The 13,349-nt window shown below is 42.7% G+C and overlaps 1 protein-coding gene across 5 annotated transcripts in view; it reads left to right on the top strand.

Annotated features, from left to right (window-relative positions):
- Nucleotides 1–13,349, top strand: part of LOC129174290 (cadherin-6-like) — a 402,680-nt gene that overhangs the window by 330,642 nt on the left and 58,689 nt on the right. For all 5 annotated transcript variants that reach the window (XM_054766133.1, XM_054766132.1, XM_054766131.1 and 2 more), the window contains one exon: nt 2,350–2,421. The gene's annotated coding sequence lies outside the window, so the exon portion shown is untranslated. The remainder of the gene's footprint in view (nt 1–2,349; nt 2,422–13,349) is intronic.

The following is a 13,349-nucleotide window of genomic DNA, read 5'->3' as shown; positions in this document are numbered from 1 at the left end:
AGTAATTACCTTAATTGACCTACTCTTAAACTGTCAGTAAATAAGCAAGCAATTAGACTGTGTCATTTGGGCTGTTGGTAGAGCCCAGAAGCCATCTGGTCTTTTTTGTGAAGGTACATGTGTGTGACCTTGGCTTAATTAATGACTGTTTAATTTGTGAGTCATTACTAGCTTGCGTCAAAAGAGAGAAGTCTTTGTTTCACGATACAATTCTATCACAGTCATGCCCTGCTAGTGGAGATATTTTGACATTGTTTCCAACCCCCGTACTGTAACTTTAGACCACACAATTCGGTACGTACGTTGAGGGGAAAGAAAAGCACGTCATATCAGAGCAAGATTGGTTGAAGGTTTGCATGGTTTGTTTGAATGCTGACTCTTTTTGACGAACGCCAGTCAACACTCACATCTGCTTCATGTGTAGATGTGGCCGAAACGACAGACAAAATTGCCGTTCAGCGTGGACCGGTTACCGGTTTCAAGATATACTGGGGTATAAAAAAGTCACCATTTCAAAGCCACTAAAATTGTGCGTCATACCGTTTCTACGATATGAGAGAAAGTGGACGTCTGGCGCGGCCACTACGGGAAAATACTTTGCCACGTCCTGTGTTATTAGTTAGTTCGCAGTCGGAACTGGGCTCCGATGTGTTGCCAAATGTTGTTAGCTGCCTCGTTACCGTGAAGCACCAAATGTGGAGATGTGATTCAGAACGAGACAGGCGTGAAGGATAAGTGGTATAACCGTTTATTCTCCGCTGAACAACAAACAACCACTTAACGTCTCAGAAGCTAACAATCACATGACCCGCAAACGGAAGTTGAAAGTATGAAATAGTAACGTAACATTACAAATTGTGACTTGAGTTTCAGGATTAGCCACAGTAGACTCAGTTGACAACTGCATTTGCTTTATTATTTATTTTTTGTATATGTATGTTCCACTTTCATCATGTTTCAGTATATTATATGGTTTGAAAATGACTCAAATTCTTTTCAACTTGACATTCTGCTGTGAAAATGGTGCATAGTAATAATAGCCGTAACCCATATACTGTATGTAGCTACAACAAACCAAGTAGTAGAAGTGCATATGTAACAAATTAAAGCATTTGCAAAATCTGTTATTTGCTGTGGAGATCCAAACATATCATAAAAAAATGTGCATGCAGCGCTCCTGCAGGGAAGACGTTGGTCCCACTCAGCAGAGAAGAGAAGATAAATACGATGGAAGTTAAATAAAATGAAAGAAAAAACAGATGGCATCATAAACCAGGCAGACGAATTAAAAAAACAACACTGCCTCCGTTCACGCACATTAAAATTCAGAACAATTTCTTTGCTGTGCCATCAAGTTGATATTTCAATTTGAGAGAGAAACACAATTTATTTGCTTTATGAAAAAGGAAATATTGCTCTTCCTCAAACACGCACTTACCAGCCACTCCAGAACTCTCTAAAATGACTATGCGGAGCAGAGATGCATTACTTCCATTGTGGCGACAGACAACACATCTCTGTGAGAGCCAGTCATAAAAGCTCCCGGCTGCGCAAAGCTTGGAGGAATATGTCCGGATTAGTTGTGATTGGTTGGCCGCGTAATGGGGGCTGACAACACCTTGCCAGGTAAAATCAGACAGACCTAAAGGAGACGTCACCCCTGGGGGGGAGGTCACATGTCCACTATTCTCTAGCAAGCGCATAGAGAGAGTGTAAGTACAAGCTGCAGGCGATAATATGGAATAATAATGATGATGTCATCCACTCTGCCTGTTCCATCACATCAAAGATAGCGGAATTATGCTAATTCCAAATGAAGATGACTGAAGGTCAGAAAGACAAATCTTTTCAGTGCAGTAAATCCGAGCAAATAACATCAAGTAAAATCTTACAAACAGCACTCGGGCTGCTGCAGTGCAAAATTACAAGCAGCATGAAAACATGGCGGCGAAGCACGTCCTCTGAGGCTGTGTTGTGTCACACGACATTTTCACCTCATTAACACATCCATGCAGCCTCCGTGCGGCACGCTGACATGTGGACATAACACCTATCACAGAGATAAACTGCCACACACACATTTCCTTGAAGGCTGTATGAACTATAAGAAAGGGGCTAAGGGGGTCGTCCTTGCAGAAACTCTCCATATGGGGACGTTTTTTTCCCCCTCTATAATTCAAATCAAAAGTGATGGTTGCAAAGGGAGTGTGTGTTTATGTGTGTGTGTGTGTGTGTGTGTGTGTGTGTGTGTGTGTGTGTGTTGGGGGCTCCATAATGACAATATGTTTGCACTGGCGAGCAAATGAATGCATGTGCCCACATCATTATTTGCATGCTCTTTGTTTATAGGTAAATAGCGCCTGATGTTGTGGACCAGATGTCCGTCAGCGGATGCCAGAGTCTCGTCTCAGCCTGTCTACGGTAAGTGTAGGGGACGTTATTTTTGCTTTTCGGTGCTGATGACAACTACAGACCCACTAGCCGTCAGACATATGACATGGTATAGAAATATAAATATAAATAGCTCTTCTACTCCTGAAGCGCTGCACACAAAACGGTGAAAATATGTCAAAACATGCACCCCTACTGTGTTGCCTGTGCTATTCATTTTCTGACAAATACACAAATGGCACTCTTGTTAAACCCCATACGTCGGATTGACTTGAAACTTCTCACACAGTTCTACGAGCGCTACAAAACCACCATTATTACTTTAGGGAAGGGGTGGCCATTATGTCGATCGCAAAGGTAGTGTGGGTGAATCACATGTGTCACCGTTAAGTGAACATACGTCTCAAACGACATTACGAATAAACTAACTTGTAGCTGCTAGTTATGTCCAAAAAAGTGAGTTGTTGAAAAGCTCTTCTCCACATCCTAAACGCCACGATAGAAATGCGTGTTTTCTACACTTTTGTTTGTTAAACTATTATTTCATGATTAATTGGAAAATGTGTCCATTGCTGAAACCTTTTTAATATGTTGCCTTGATTATCTTTTGCATAATCATTTTCATTTATTGTGTATCTGTAACGCTAGATGGCAAATGCTAACTGGACGTAATACATGAACTGTATATCCTAATGAATGCTACGTGGCTATTTTGACTGACATACACCTGAGGTTATGCACACAACTATTGAGGAATTAGGTGTAATGATTTTTCTTGCCATATTGGATTGAATTGTGAATTATTGAATGATGTCAACTATTTTGATGACTTGTAAACTTTGAAACTGTGAATGTGAAATACTAATCTTTATTATTTCGTATAGCAGTTTCAAAGTTTACCAGTTAGATTTTGTATATATGTTACGTTTTATAGTGATAGAGATCATTTTGACTTGTAACGCTGATGCTGAAAGTGTGCACACCCTTGATATACGTGTACAACGTACATGAAGTACTCAATATACTGTATATATATATATATATATATATATATATATATATATATATATATATATATATATATATATATATACTGTGTATATATATATATATATACTGTATATATATATATATATATATATATATATATATACTGTATATATATACTGTATATATATACTGTATATATATATATATATATATATATATACTGTATATATATACTGTATATATGTATATATATATACTGTATATATGTATGTTTATAGTAGGAGGTAGATCAAGAAAGAGAAAGAAAAGAAGCTTGCAGGCTGAATAAGTGTGAGCACCCCTGCTTTAGGGTGTTTAACCACATCACCACCAAGTTTGGAAGTTTGCTACACACCTTTAGGAGACTGACAAGCACATGTGTGTACAATTTTAAAAACGTGGCGCCTATCAAGCAAAATGTCATTGCAGAGGCAGGGGCACCTAATTGCCCGCAGGTCATTGATTAGCTGAACAATTACAAAATATGGATGTCTGTGTTACTTGTATGCTTGCATGTCTTACACAACATTTTGGGCACAGCCCATGGGGGGCGCCACAAATGGCAATTACAGTCATGTGAATAAAATGATTGATTGGTAGTTACAACTCCAGTAATTGACCCTAATTGTTTGACCCTCATCTCCATTTTGGCATTATATGTTAAAAATATTGCATTGGTGTAGCCTTGAAGGTATAAAAACAGGGGGGGTTGCGGTGCGGTGCGGTGCGGTGCGGTTCAGTGACAAGGTCAAAGTCATCTACATGTGTCAGGGAAGTGCGACATTGGGAAAAAGCACTGGCCCGCGACCACAAAGGAAACAGAGAACAGCATCAAACACACGGCTCTCAGCCTCTGGGGGGGTTTCCGCTTCCCGTTCACCTTGGACACTGCATCAGTGTCAGCTGTCAGTGTCGTGCTGATGGCCCGAATGCTAATAGAGCCTCACCACCACCAACCCCCCACTTGTCCCTCTTTGACCCAGGAAGGCAGACCGGTTTGCTTTCAAGCAGCCGTTCACATTCAAAATTGGAGTATAAGAACTTGAAATTTTTGACAATGAGAGACCTGGAAGGCATAAAACACCCAATCACATTAACCAACAAGCAATTACAAAATATTGGTGAAAGGGATTAAGCCATCCTGACAATTTGTGCGGCCTCCTCGGCATCACATTGAGGACAAAATCAGGATAATTAGCCTGGAAGAACCCTCAACTCGCATTCCCTCTTCCCGATGCCATCCCAGCATCCTCAACTGGAGGAAGTCACCTTCACTGCGGAGGGGATTGAACCTGAGGCAAATCTCCCTGCTGCCACTTCAGCCGTTTTTTCCGCCAGGACCATGCCGGGTGCCAGTAGTGGGGGGGTCTTTGAAGAAGGGGCGGTGGGGTGGGTGCTCATGCAGAGAGTGAGTTCTCAATCTCGGTGGACTGTTGAGACTCAAAAGAAGCGACTGGAGAGGCGGAGACTTCTTCGTAAGGGGTCACGAGGTATCAACCACCAGAGGAATTAAAGATGCGGGGGCTGGGGGGCTACTCTAGGAGGCCAAACTCATCGGAGCGCCAACACGCAGCACACAAGTGTGTCTGTTAATAGCCTGAGCTGGTAGAGATAATCGGGGGAGCCACAGAACTTTAGGTGAAGGACGTCTCAAGCAAGACGTGCATGTGTGTGCGGCGCCGCTTCGAAAATTGCCCGTCATTTATTTGTATGAGCGCCCAAACCGCAAACGTGGCCCAGCAGATGTACTCCAGAACCCCTTTATTTGTCAAGATTGGGACTATTACCGAATACTTCCTGTTTGACAGGAAAACGCAGCCTCCTGGTGATTATCACAGACTGGGCCTCTGTGCTTATTGCTGCTGTTATTACGCAAAGTTTGAATCAAAGTTGATCTGTGACATCCGGATGAAAAATGACTTGTCCTCATCCTTTAAGGAGCTCATCCACCTGCTTCCCAGTCCATCCTGTCGCTTGTTGCTCTTCACTGTCTGACTCATCCAACGTGACATTTTCACAGCGGGTGTCCTGCAGAAAGTGACAAATTAATCGCGAATGTGTCGAAAAGTAATAGGACACGATTCCGGGTAAGTTTCCGCAATTAGATTTTCTGAATGGGGTCGAGTGCGTCATTTATGGCGTAGAAAGGACACGGAAGACGATGTGATAGCGCTTCGTGGAAGGACGAACGAACCTTTTGGACGTCATTCTTCCAAGTGTCACTTTCAGAAACTTAGACAGCTCGGATTTGTACCAGACACTCTTTCAGGATAACTGAATATTATATCTGCATTGTCTCTCTCCATAAAAATCCTAATTAACTGGTCATCTACACTTTCCAAAGTCAATTTCAACATATTTCTCACGAGCGGACAAATCACGTCCGAGACGGCCAACATATTGTGACGCCGTCAACCCTTGACTGATGCCTGCCCGCCCGCATGTGCGCGGTGGATGCCCCAATAAGTCATGCATATTTAATACCCTAAATGGTCTTTTGCCTGGTCTTTCACATGATAGATGTAGTGCGTGCCGCTATACGTGATATCACATGATGGTATTTATAGTCGTGTTGCCACAGCGGCCAGCAGACAAAGACAAGAAGAGGCCGTGTGGGCTGATTATGTTACAGTGATAAAAATAATGCCAGTCATCCATCACGGGCCCGGAGGCGGCATGGTTTGTCTTTATGGGGGAGCCGCTGTAAAGTAACCTGACACGCCAGATGGATTTGTGATAGAAACCACTGGAAAGCGTCAGTAGTTTAAAAAAAAAGGGTAATTGTGTCCTATCTATCGTCACATGACTGGAAATGACATTTGTGGCGTCCTCTAGGGGTTGTGCTCAAAATGCTTTGGAATACATGCCATCATACATGTAATACAGATGGCATCAAAGTTTTGTCATCATTAGACAAATGGTCAGTGACTTAAGGGCAATTAGGTGCCCCTGAAACTGACTGATGACACTAACCGAGGGTCCACTTGTATTAGAAAACGGGGATATCAGGGTCGCTTGAAATAACATAAGGTGCTACAAAGCCAGCCCCTAATTCTAACTTAGTCTAAACTATGGAGAAATATCACAAGGGTACCCGTGGGGTCTTAAAAAGCCTAAAATCCAAGCATTTCAATATAAGGCCAAAAGATTTTCTTGAAATCACATAAAATGTCTTAAATATGATTTTGGAAGGTCTTAAAAATGTATTACTACTGTATTAGTATTACTTTTATTTAAAAGAAATGCAAAAACTTCAGTCTCACTTTTGAAATGTTTTGATTTTTGAGAACTCTATACCTATAAAACGTAATTAAAGTGCAGCCGCGTAAGACTTTATCAAGCATAAGCAAGCATTAGGGCTAGCGAGTACACCACTATCGATATCTGTATCTGTTCACCCATCTAAATGATCCGTATCCATATCTGTACTCGGGGTGGGCGGGGCATAAACCGGAAATAGGTGTGGTTTAACCAGAAATGGGTGGGTCTTAAATAAATACATTATTTTAAGTCTGAAGTTGACATGGCTTGATCAGAAGTTGCTATATTTATTATTCAGCTATGTGTGTACTGTGTTTGTGTGTAAAGTGACCTGTAAGAATTTATTATTTCATTATTTTTTAATGATCTACAGCAGGGGTCACCAACGTGGTGCCCGCGGGCACCAGGTAGCCCCCCACAACCACATGAGGTGCCCGCAAGCCTGCTTTTCATTTAGGTTTTCATTTAATAATGAAAGAACAGTAGAAATTCTGATGACACATTTTGCATTCTGAAATACAAAATGTGAGTTGTGGACACCAGCATTTTGTTCATGTTCTGGTAAAACAAGCATATTCACTTTGTTTGGGTTTAAAATAAGCTCTGAAAATAAATGTTACATAAATGAGTAGCTCTTGGCCATTTTCATTTTGTAAAAGTAGCTCTCACAAGGAAAAACGTTGGTGACCCCTGACCTACAGTATGTGAAGTTGGTGATTCATGCAAACATCCAGTGATGGCAAACAGGGAAATAATCCGTCAGCCTTGTTCGCTTTAGTTTCTTCAAAAGCACCGCGTTCAGTCCTACGAGCAAAGTTTTCCAACTGACTTTATATCACCAGCCAAATTATAAGCAAACAGGCGGAAAAAAATAAAAATACCCAGCAGTGACGGACGCACGAGCTGTATACAGCTGTCTTATGAAATGCACCGCGCACGTTACAAAACAAGTAACTGAGCGTACTGAGAGGGGGTGAAATATTTGAAATATATACGCTTATGTATGTAATGTAGTATGATAGCCATACAAGCAGAATGTTTGGTGCAGCTGTGCAGGTGTACCTAATGTTGTGGCCAGTCAATGCATGTTACAGTTACCACTGTCTGTGTACTGCCAACTTAAAATGGACAAAAAATATTTTATATTGTAGGTAGCACACCTGTTTTATGATAACTAAAAATACATTTCAAAGAAAAAAGCGGTCATGCTACCCCAATTGAGTTGTTGCTTATGTGACTGACGCAACACAAGCCTGCACTGCGTTGTCTTGACGAATGCATCGCGTACGTTACGAAACAAGTTTACCAAGCAACTTTAGATACAAACCGAAATAGAGGGGAGCTTAGGAAAACCTAATAAAGTGGAGGCAGAGGTGTTTTCAAATGCCACTTGCGCCGTGTACGTGAATGAGGCACCGATCAGCTCCTCTATGGCTCCAGCCTGCACAGTGTGTCTCGGGAGGGGCGGTCGCTGTGTGTGACCGGCCAATTACAGAGCGTGAAGGGTGAATACATAATGAGGATTTTCTTTCATCACGATTACGGATAATGACGAGATGTAGTAGTTCAATGCTCGTACTTGGCAAAAATGCATTCTCCGAAATGGATACTCATTTATAACGAGTTTTCCGGCTCGTCCGTAGCGAGCATGCTGTACGCACGCCTGAAAGAGCTCTAAATAAATTCATATACTTAGCAGGTAATGGTGTGCCTCCACTTTTCCCTTGTCTTTTGTAGTTTTTTTTGCCGGTATGGATGTGAAATTGGTCTTAAATTGAAGACATTATGGCCTTAAGTCTTTAAAAGGCTTAAATTTGACGCATTGAAACCTGCAGAGAGCCTGATTTTATGTTCAAGGATTTTCTTGTCGTGGTGCAAAAACGTTCCTGACTGTACTTTGAACATTTTTTTCATGCTAAATTAAGACCAGTTCTGCTAAAACTGCCCTAGGTGGCACCACCATTTCCGCCAAACATGCTGATAATGACACTCCTTGGTAAAAAATGATTAGTGAGAAGAACTTAGTGTCTTCTGTCAAGGTGAGCAACAATCTGCCAGCTAACTCTTCAAAGGAACGTAAACGTACACTGCAGCTTGCTGGGAGTCCAAACATCCACGCTCCACCTGGCAGGTCACCGGATAACAAGCTGCTTTTGTTGTTTGGGATGCTTGGCTTGTAATTGGGCAAAAACAGAACAAAGTAAAATAAAATAATACGGAAAATAAAACAAAAAAACATTTGTACAATTGAGTAAATGTTGCCGCTCAGGAGGAAGAACCGGTAACATCATCTTTCGCATATTCCCGCCTTGTAAATAATTAATCACATAAGAATTAATTAATGCCTGCTTTTGCCGAGCATACGCACCCTTTGTGTTGTTTACACTCCAGAGGTCAAGCATGGGTGGATGCAACCGCCTCGGGAAAACACAGCGTAATTCCCGCTTCGGCTTCACAAAAAACTGTAAGCCGAGACGTTAAAAGTGGAAATCCACAAGAGCCGATTCTCCTCGGATGCAGATGTTGCCAAGTGAAGGCTGATGTGGTGAAGCGGGGAAGCGAGTCAAGGGCTGCATCAGGGCGTTAACCCTTGGCTGGGCAAGCAGCCATATTTGGGAGATGGAAGCAGCAGTGTAACTGCTACTTTCTGAGGGGTTTGCAGACACTAAATGATATTACTGGTTAGCTGATGTTTCCCCCTTTTTTAAATGTTAGCAATCTTATTTATTTGTGGACTTATACTGTATATTTCTTTAATATATTAATAAATCGTGCTGTTTCGTGGTTGAATATGGCCTATTAATAGTAAAAAAAAAAAAAAAAAAAATGCATATTGTTTGGACCCTGAGTCCACCCAGATTATGTTGTTCTACTAGTTGTGAAATAATGCTAAGAGTCTCAGGTAAGGTTTACAATTTCATATTAAAAGGATCGAATACAAGCAATTGTAATGCCAGCGCTGGAGAGAGCGATCAGCCCCCCCAGCCGAAGTCTAGCGAGGTCCAAGTGACCTCTAAAGTGAAATTTAGTTCTTCTTCCTCATAAGCCTGCTGTGGAGGCGGTCCTAATGATCAGGAAACTACATCATTAACTGCCTGTTGGTGTTTGGTCTGATCTAGTTTCAACCAATCCTTGTCTGGGAGGCTGGGGGGACAGAAAAGATGTCTCACAGTGAAACTATGTGGAACACGGTGCCTTTGGTCCAAGTCAAAATTCTTGGTGAATGTGTTGGCGCTCTGTTGTAGGAGCATATACAGTACATGTTGCAGAATCCAGAACAGAGTGGAAAATATTCCGTTCCTAGCAATATTTACAAATTTTCAAGCATATAAATTGCTGAATTGATAAACATCCAAATATAAGGCATTCAAAAGATGCATTCAGAGACGTTGATGAAATGTAGTATTCTACACTGGTCACTAGGTGTCAGTACTGATATTGTAATGTTCGTAGGGAAATTTTCCTCCAATCGCTTTGTTACCCCCTCCCCATAGCGTGGCGCCCCTATGCTTCTCATATAGTTTATTCCCACTTTTTGCCCAACTGGATGTACAGTAAGTGGTTGTTTTAAACGGACCGTGCTCGCCTCGCCTCGATTCCGAGCAGCATTTCCATCTTGGTATTGCCCCCCCCCAAACGCCAGGGAGGGAACAACAAGAGGCAGCGTAACACAAACAGGAAAGAAAACGCCGCCAATCAGCTGAGTAACTCTCAAGCGGGATCACCACGGGAGTGACTTGTCCCTCAGCTCATCACAGTCCCAGGCAAATTAAGGAAGACATGGCGGGGAAAAACCTGGAGATAAAATGTAATTAGGGCGTACTCACACTACCATTTGTACCGTTTTGGTCTTGGATGTGATTCCACTGCACTCCTCTGAACCCCACTGGCCTGCACTCACACTGACTCGCATTCATACTACGTGTCCTGCTGTGTTTTCCTCGACTCTTTGGATTATTTCCAGTCTTATATCGAGCAAGCGTGCAGTCATTTTGACCGTTGGATTGTTTGGACTTTATTCTTGGTATAAAATGTGTTGGTTGTCATTAAGAACTTGCAAGGAGCGTCACATGGTCGCCATTCTATGGCTGTGTCTCCATTTCTGCACTTCCATACTTTCACTTATGCCGAGGGGCGACTCGCCTCTGAAAAAACACTCATTAGTTGGGACCCTCACATGCCAAGGTAACACTGTTTAAATGACAATTTGTAACATACCGGCAGTCCTGCAGTACCTTCTCACTTCTCTGTGGCAGTCGACGTACTCCGTGACAACTGAAGTCACAGCAACAGTAGATACAAATAACTTGGTCTTGTTACGAGAGCCATCTGCCAGGGCTTTGAAGCTAAACTCACCATTCAAAATACCCCGTTCTTTCTCCATCTCTGCTCAATATTTGTTCCCGCTTGTGGCTCCACATCCACTGCTCAAACTACGGTGTGGGCAGAGGGTCAAACAGGACGTGCGCACGTTGATCGCTCATCCAAAAAAAAAAAAAAAAAAGTGACGTTAAAGGAAAATTCCATGAACATGTTTTTAACACATTTGTATGTTTCTTTCAATAAAATACAGTAAAAATTGGCATATTTCAGACATATTTGCAAATGGTGATAATCATCTTGATTAATTTCAAACCTGATTAGTCTGATTAAAATATTTGACAGCCCTACTTAAAATTCATGCCTTACGTGTTTTAAATGGTATTCAGTGATGATCCAATGATATTGGTTGTTGTCGTGTGATATGTAAGAAGCTGCTGACACAAGTTGCACTTCACTTTCTGAAGTGATATGTAACCTTTTCAAAATACTTCCACACTTTGGATGATTTTTTTAGTAGCTATTATGAGCCAATAAGTCCGTCACTGTCGATGGTCTTTGTAGTGTTCAAAGCTGTGCCACTGAAGCGAGTGATTTCGGGTGTTCTGTTCAAGACACATGTCATTTTCAATTCTGTATTAGCACAAATTAGGCCGGTTTTGTATCAAAATAGGCTATTTATAACAAAAACAAAGACATTCTTTATAATAAGGTATGCTCAGCAGTAGGTTAGCGTGTTAAGGTCAGCAATAAAGTTTAAAAAAAGCTACATTACTCACAAGACACACAATATCACTGCACAATATCACCTTGCAGGTGGCTGAGTCTACATTCATTTAGTGCCGAAATGAGGCACCGACATCTACGGTTGCTACCAGGAGTACCGGAGCCATTACGATACTGATTTTCATGCCAGGTATTTTGTGGGCAAGCCCTGCTATGCTCGCAGAATCCCGGAACAGCCAAATCATTTTTATTATCAGTCCCATAGAAGTCATTGCCTGAGACTTAACACCAGGTCCCAAATCCAAAAGCAATATTAATGTCTCAGATATTCGGCGGGAGTGTTTAGAATACTGGAATCCGCCATGCTCCTTTACCCCCGACTCCTCACTTGGACCCTTGTGGGGAATAATAAGGAGCGAGCTGTGAATCCCTGGTGGAGGAGTGCTGCATTATGTGTCACCCGTGCGCACAAAGAAAGGAATATTTTAGAAACTTCCTGCTGAGCAGCTGAGCTCTAGGAGCCTGCAGAAAGCCAGTTTGATTCATGTGTAATTTCATTTTTTACTCCTTGCACCTGACTCTCAAAGGCAAAGGCCCGGAGCAGCTGGAAGAAGAAGAGGAGGATGAGGAGGGCCGTTTGTGCCACGCCGACAATGGCGTTGTCGTTGTTATTCCCACTTCTCCGCAGAAAGAGCCTACTGTTCCTTTTCCGGGGAGGCTTTTTTGTTCATTCTTAACAATCTGTGTGCAATTATGGCGCCCGGCCCAACCATACGACCGCAATTATTCCAAATGATATTCTTTGTCAGTCGCTGAAGCCGCACTGCACATGGCTGCCACATGGCCGACCTCCCTGCAACGCCTCTCTGTGGTCAACCGCCACCCTGCCAGCCCTGCTTTCATCATTCCTCACTGTTCAACGTCAAGCGTTATTTAACGGCATCTGCAGCCCAACCGCGGGGATTCCAACGGACGCCTCTTGCGGGAGCCTTCGTCACTGAGGTTCGGCCTCAAACCGACCATGTGCCTCACCCCCCCTCCCCCCTCCAACCCACCGCCACCCCGCCCCACATCTCCTGGCGCACGCCTCCAGCTGCAGTAAACTGGATGAAACCAAATTAGAGGTCATTTTGTGTGCTCTAAAAATAGAAAACAATCCAGGTCCGACCAGGCATTCTCCCTGTGGAGTCTGCGAACGTCTGCAATGGAGCACAAAAAAATAATGCAGAAATCGAACCGGCAGATTCCTGATGGGAACATTATGAACACATAGATGTACAATTTACTGATCCACAAGACAAATAATGCTCAGTAGTGACTTCATTCCTTTTAAATGTAGCATCTTGAAGAATGTGCACACATTCAGTGCCACATCACAGGGTCTGGGTGTTTGTGCAAGAAAGGGGGCCGTCAATGTGTGTACGTGAGTGATGAAGAGAGCTCGCCGAGGGTGGCAGCTCTAATTTGCCTCGGCGACACAGCCGACACAAGCTCTGATGGCGCCTTAATGAAAGCTCAGCTTCGTGACAACACTGGCGGCGAGTGCGTCCGAGAGCCTGGACAGGAAGCTGTCTTTCAAAATAAAAGCAGTTGAAGTACAGTCAATCCTCAGGTTTTGTACG

Source organism: Dunckerocampus dactyliophorus, chromosome 21, assembly GCF_027744805.1.
Source record: "Dunckerocampus dactyliophorus isolate RoL2022-P2 chromosome 21, RoL_Ddac_1.1, whole genome shotgun sequence".
In the NCBI taxonomy this organism is placed as follows: domain Eukaryota; kingdom Metazoa; phylum Chordata; class Actinopteri; order Syngnathiformes; family Syngnathidae; genus Dunckerocampus; species Dunckerocampus dactyliophorus.
Note: the sequence above shows the minus strand (reverse complement) of the source record. Positions and strands in the feature narration are given on the sequence as shown.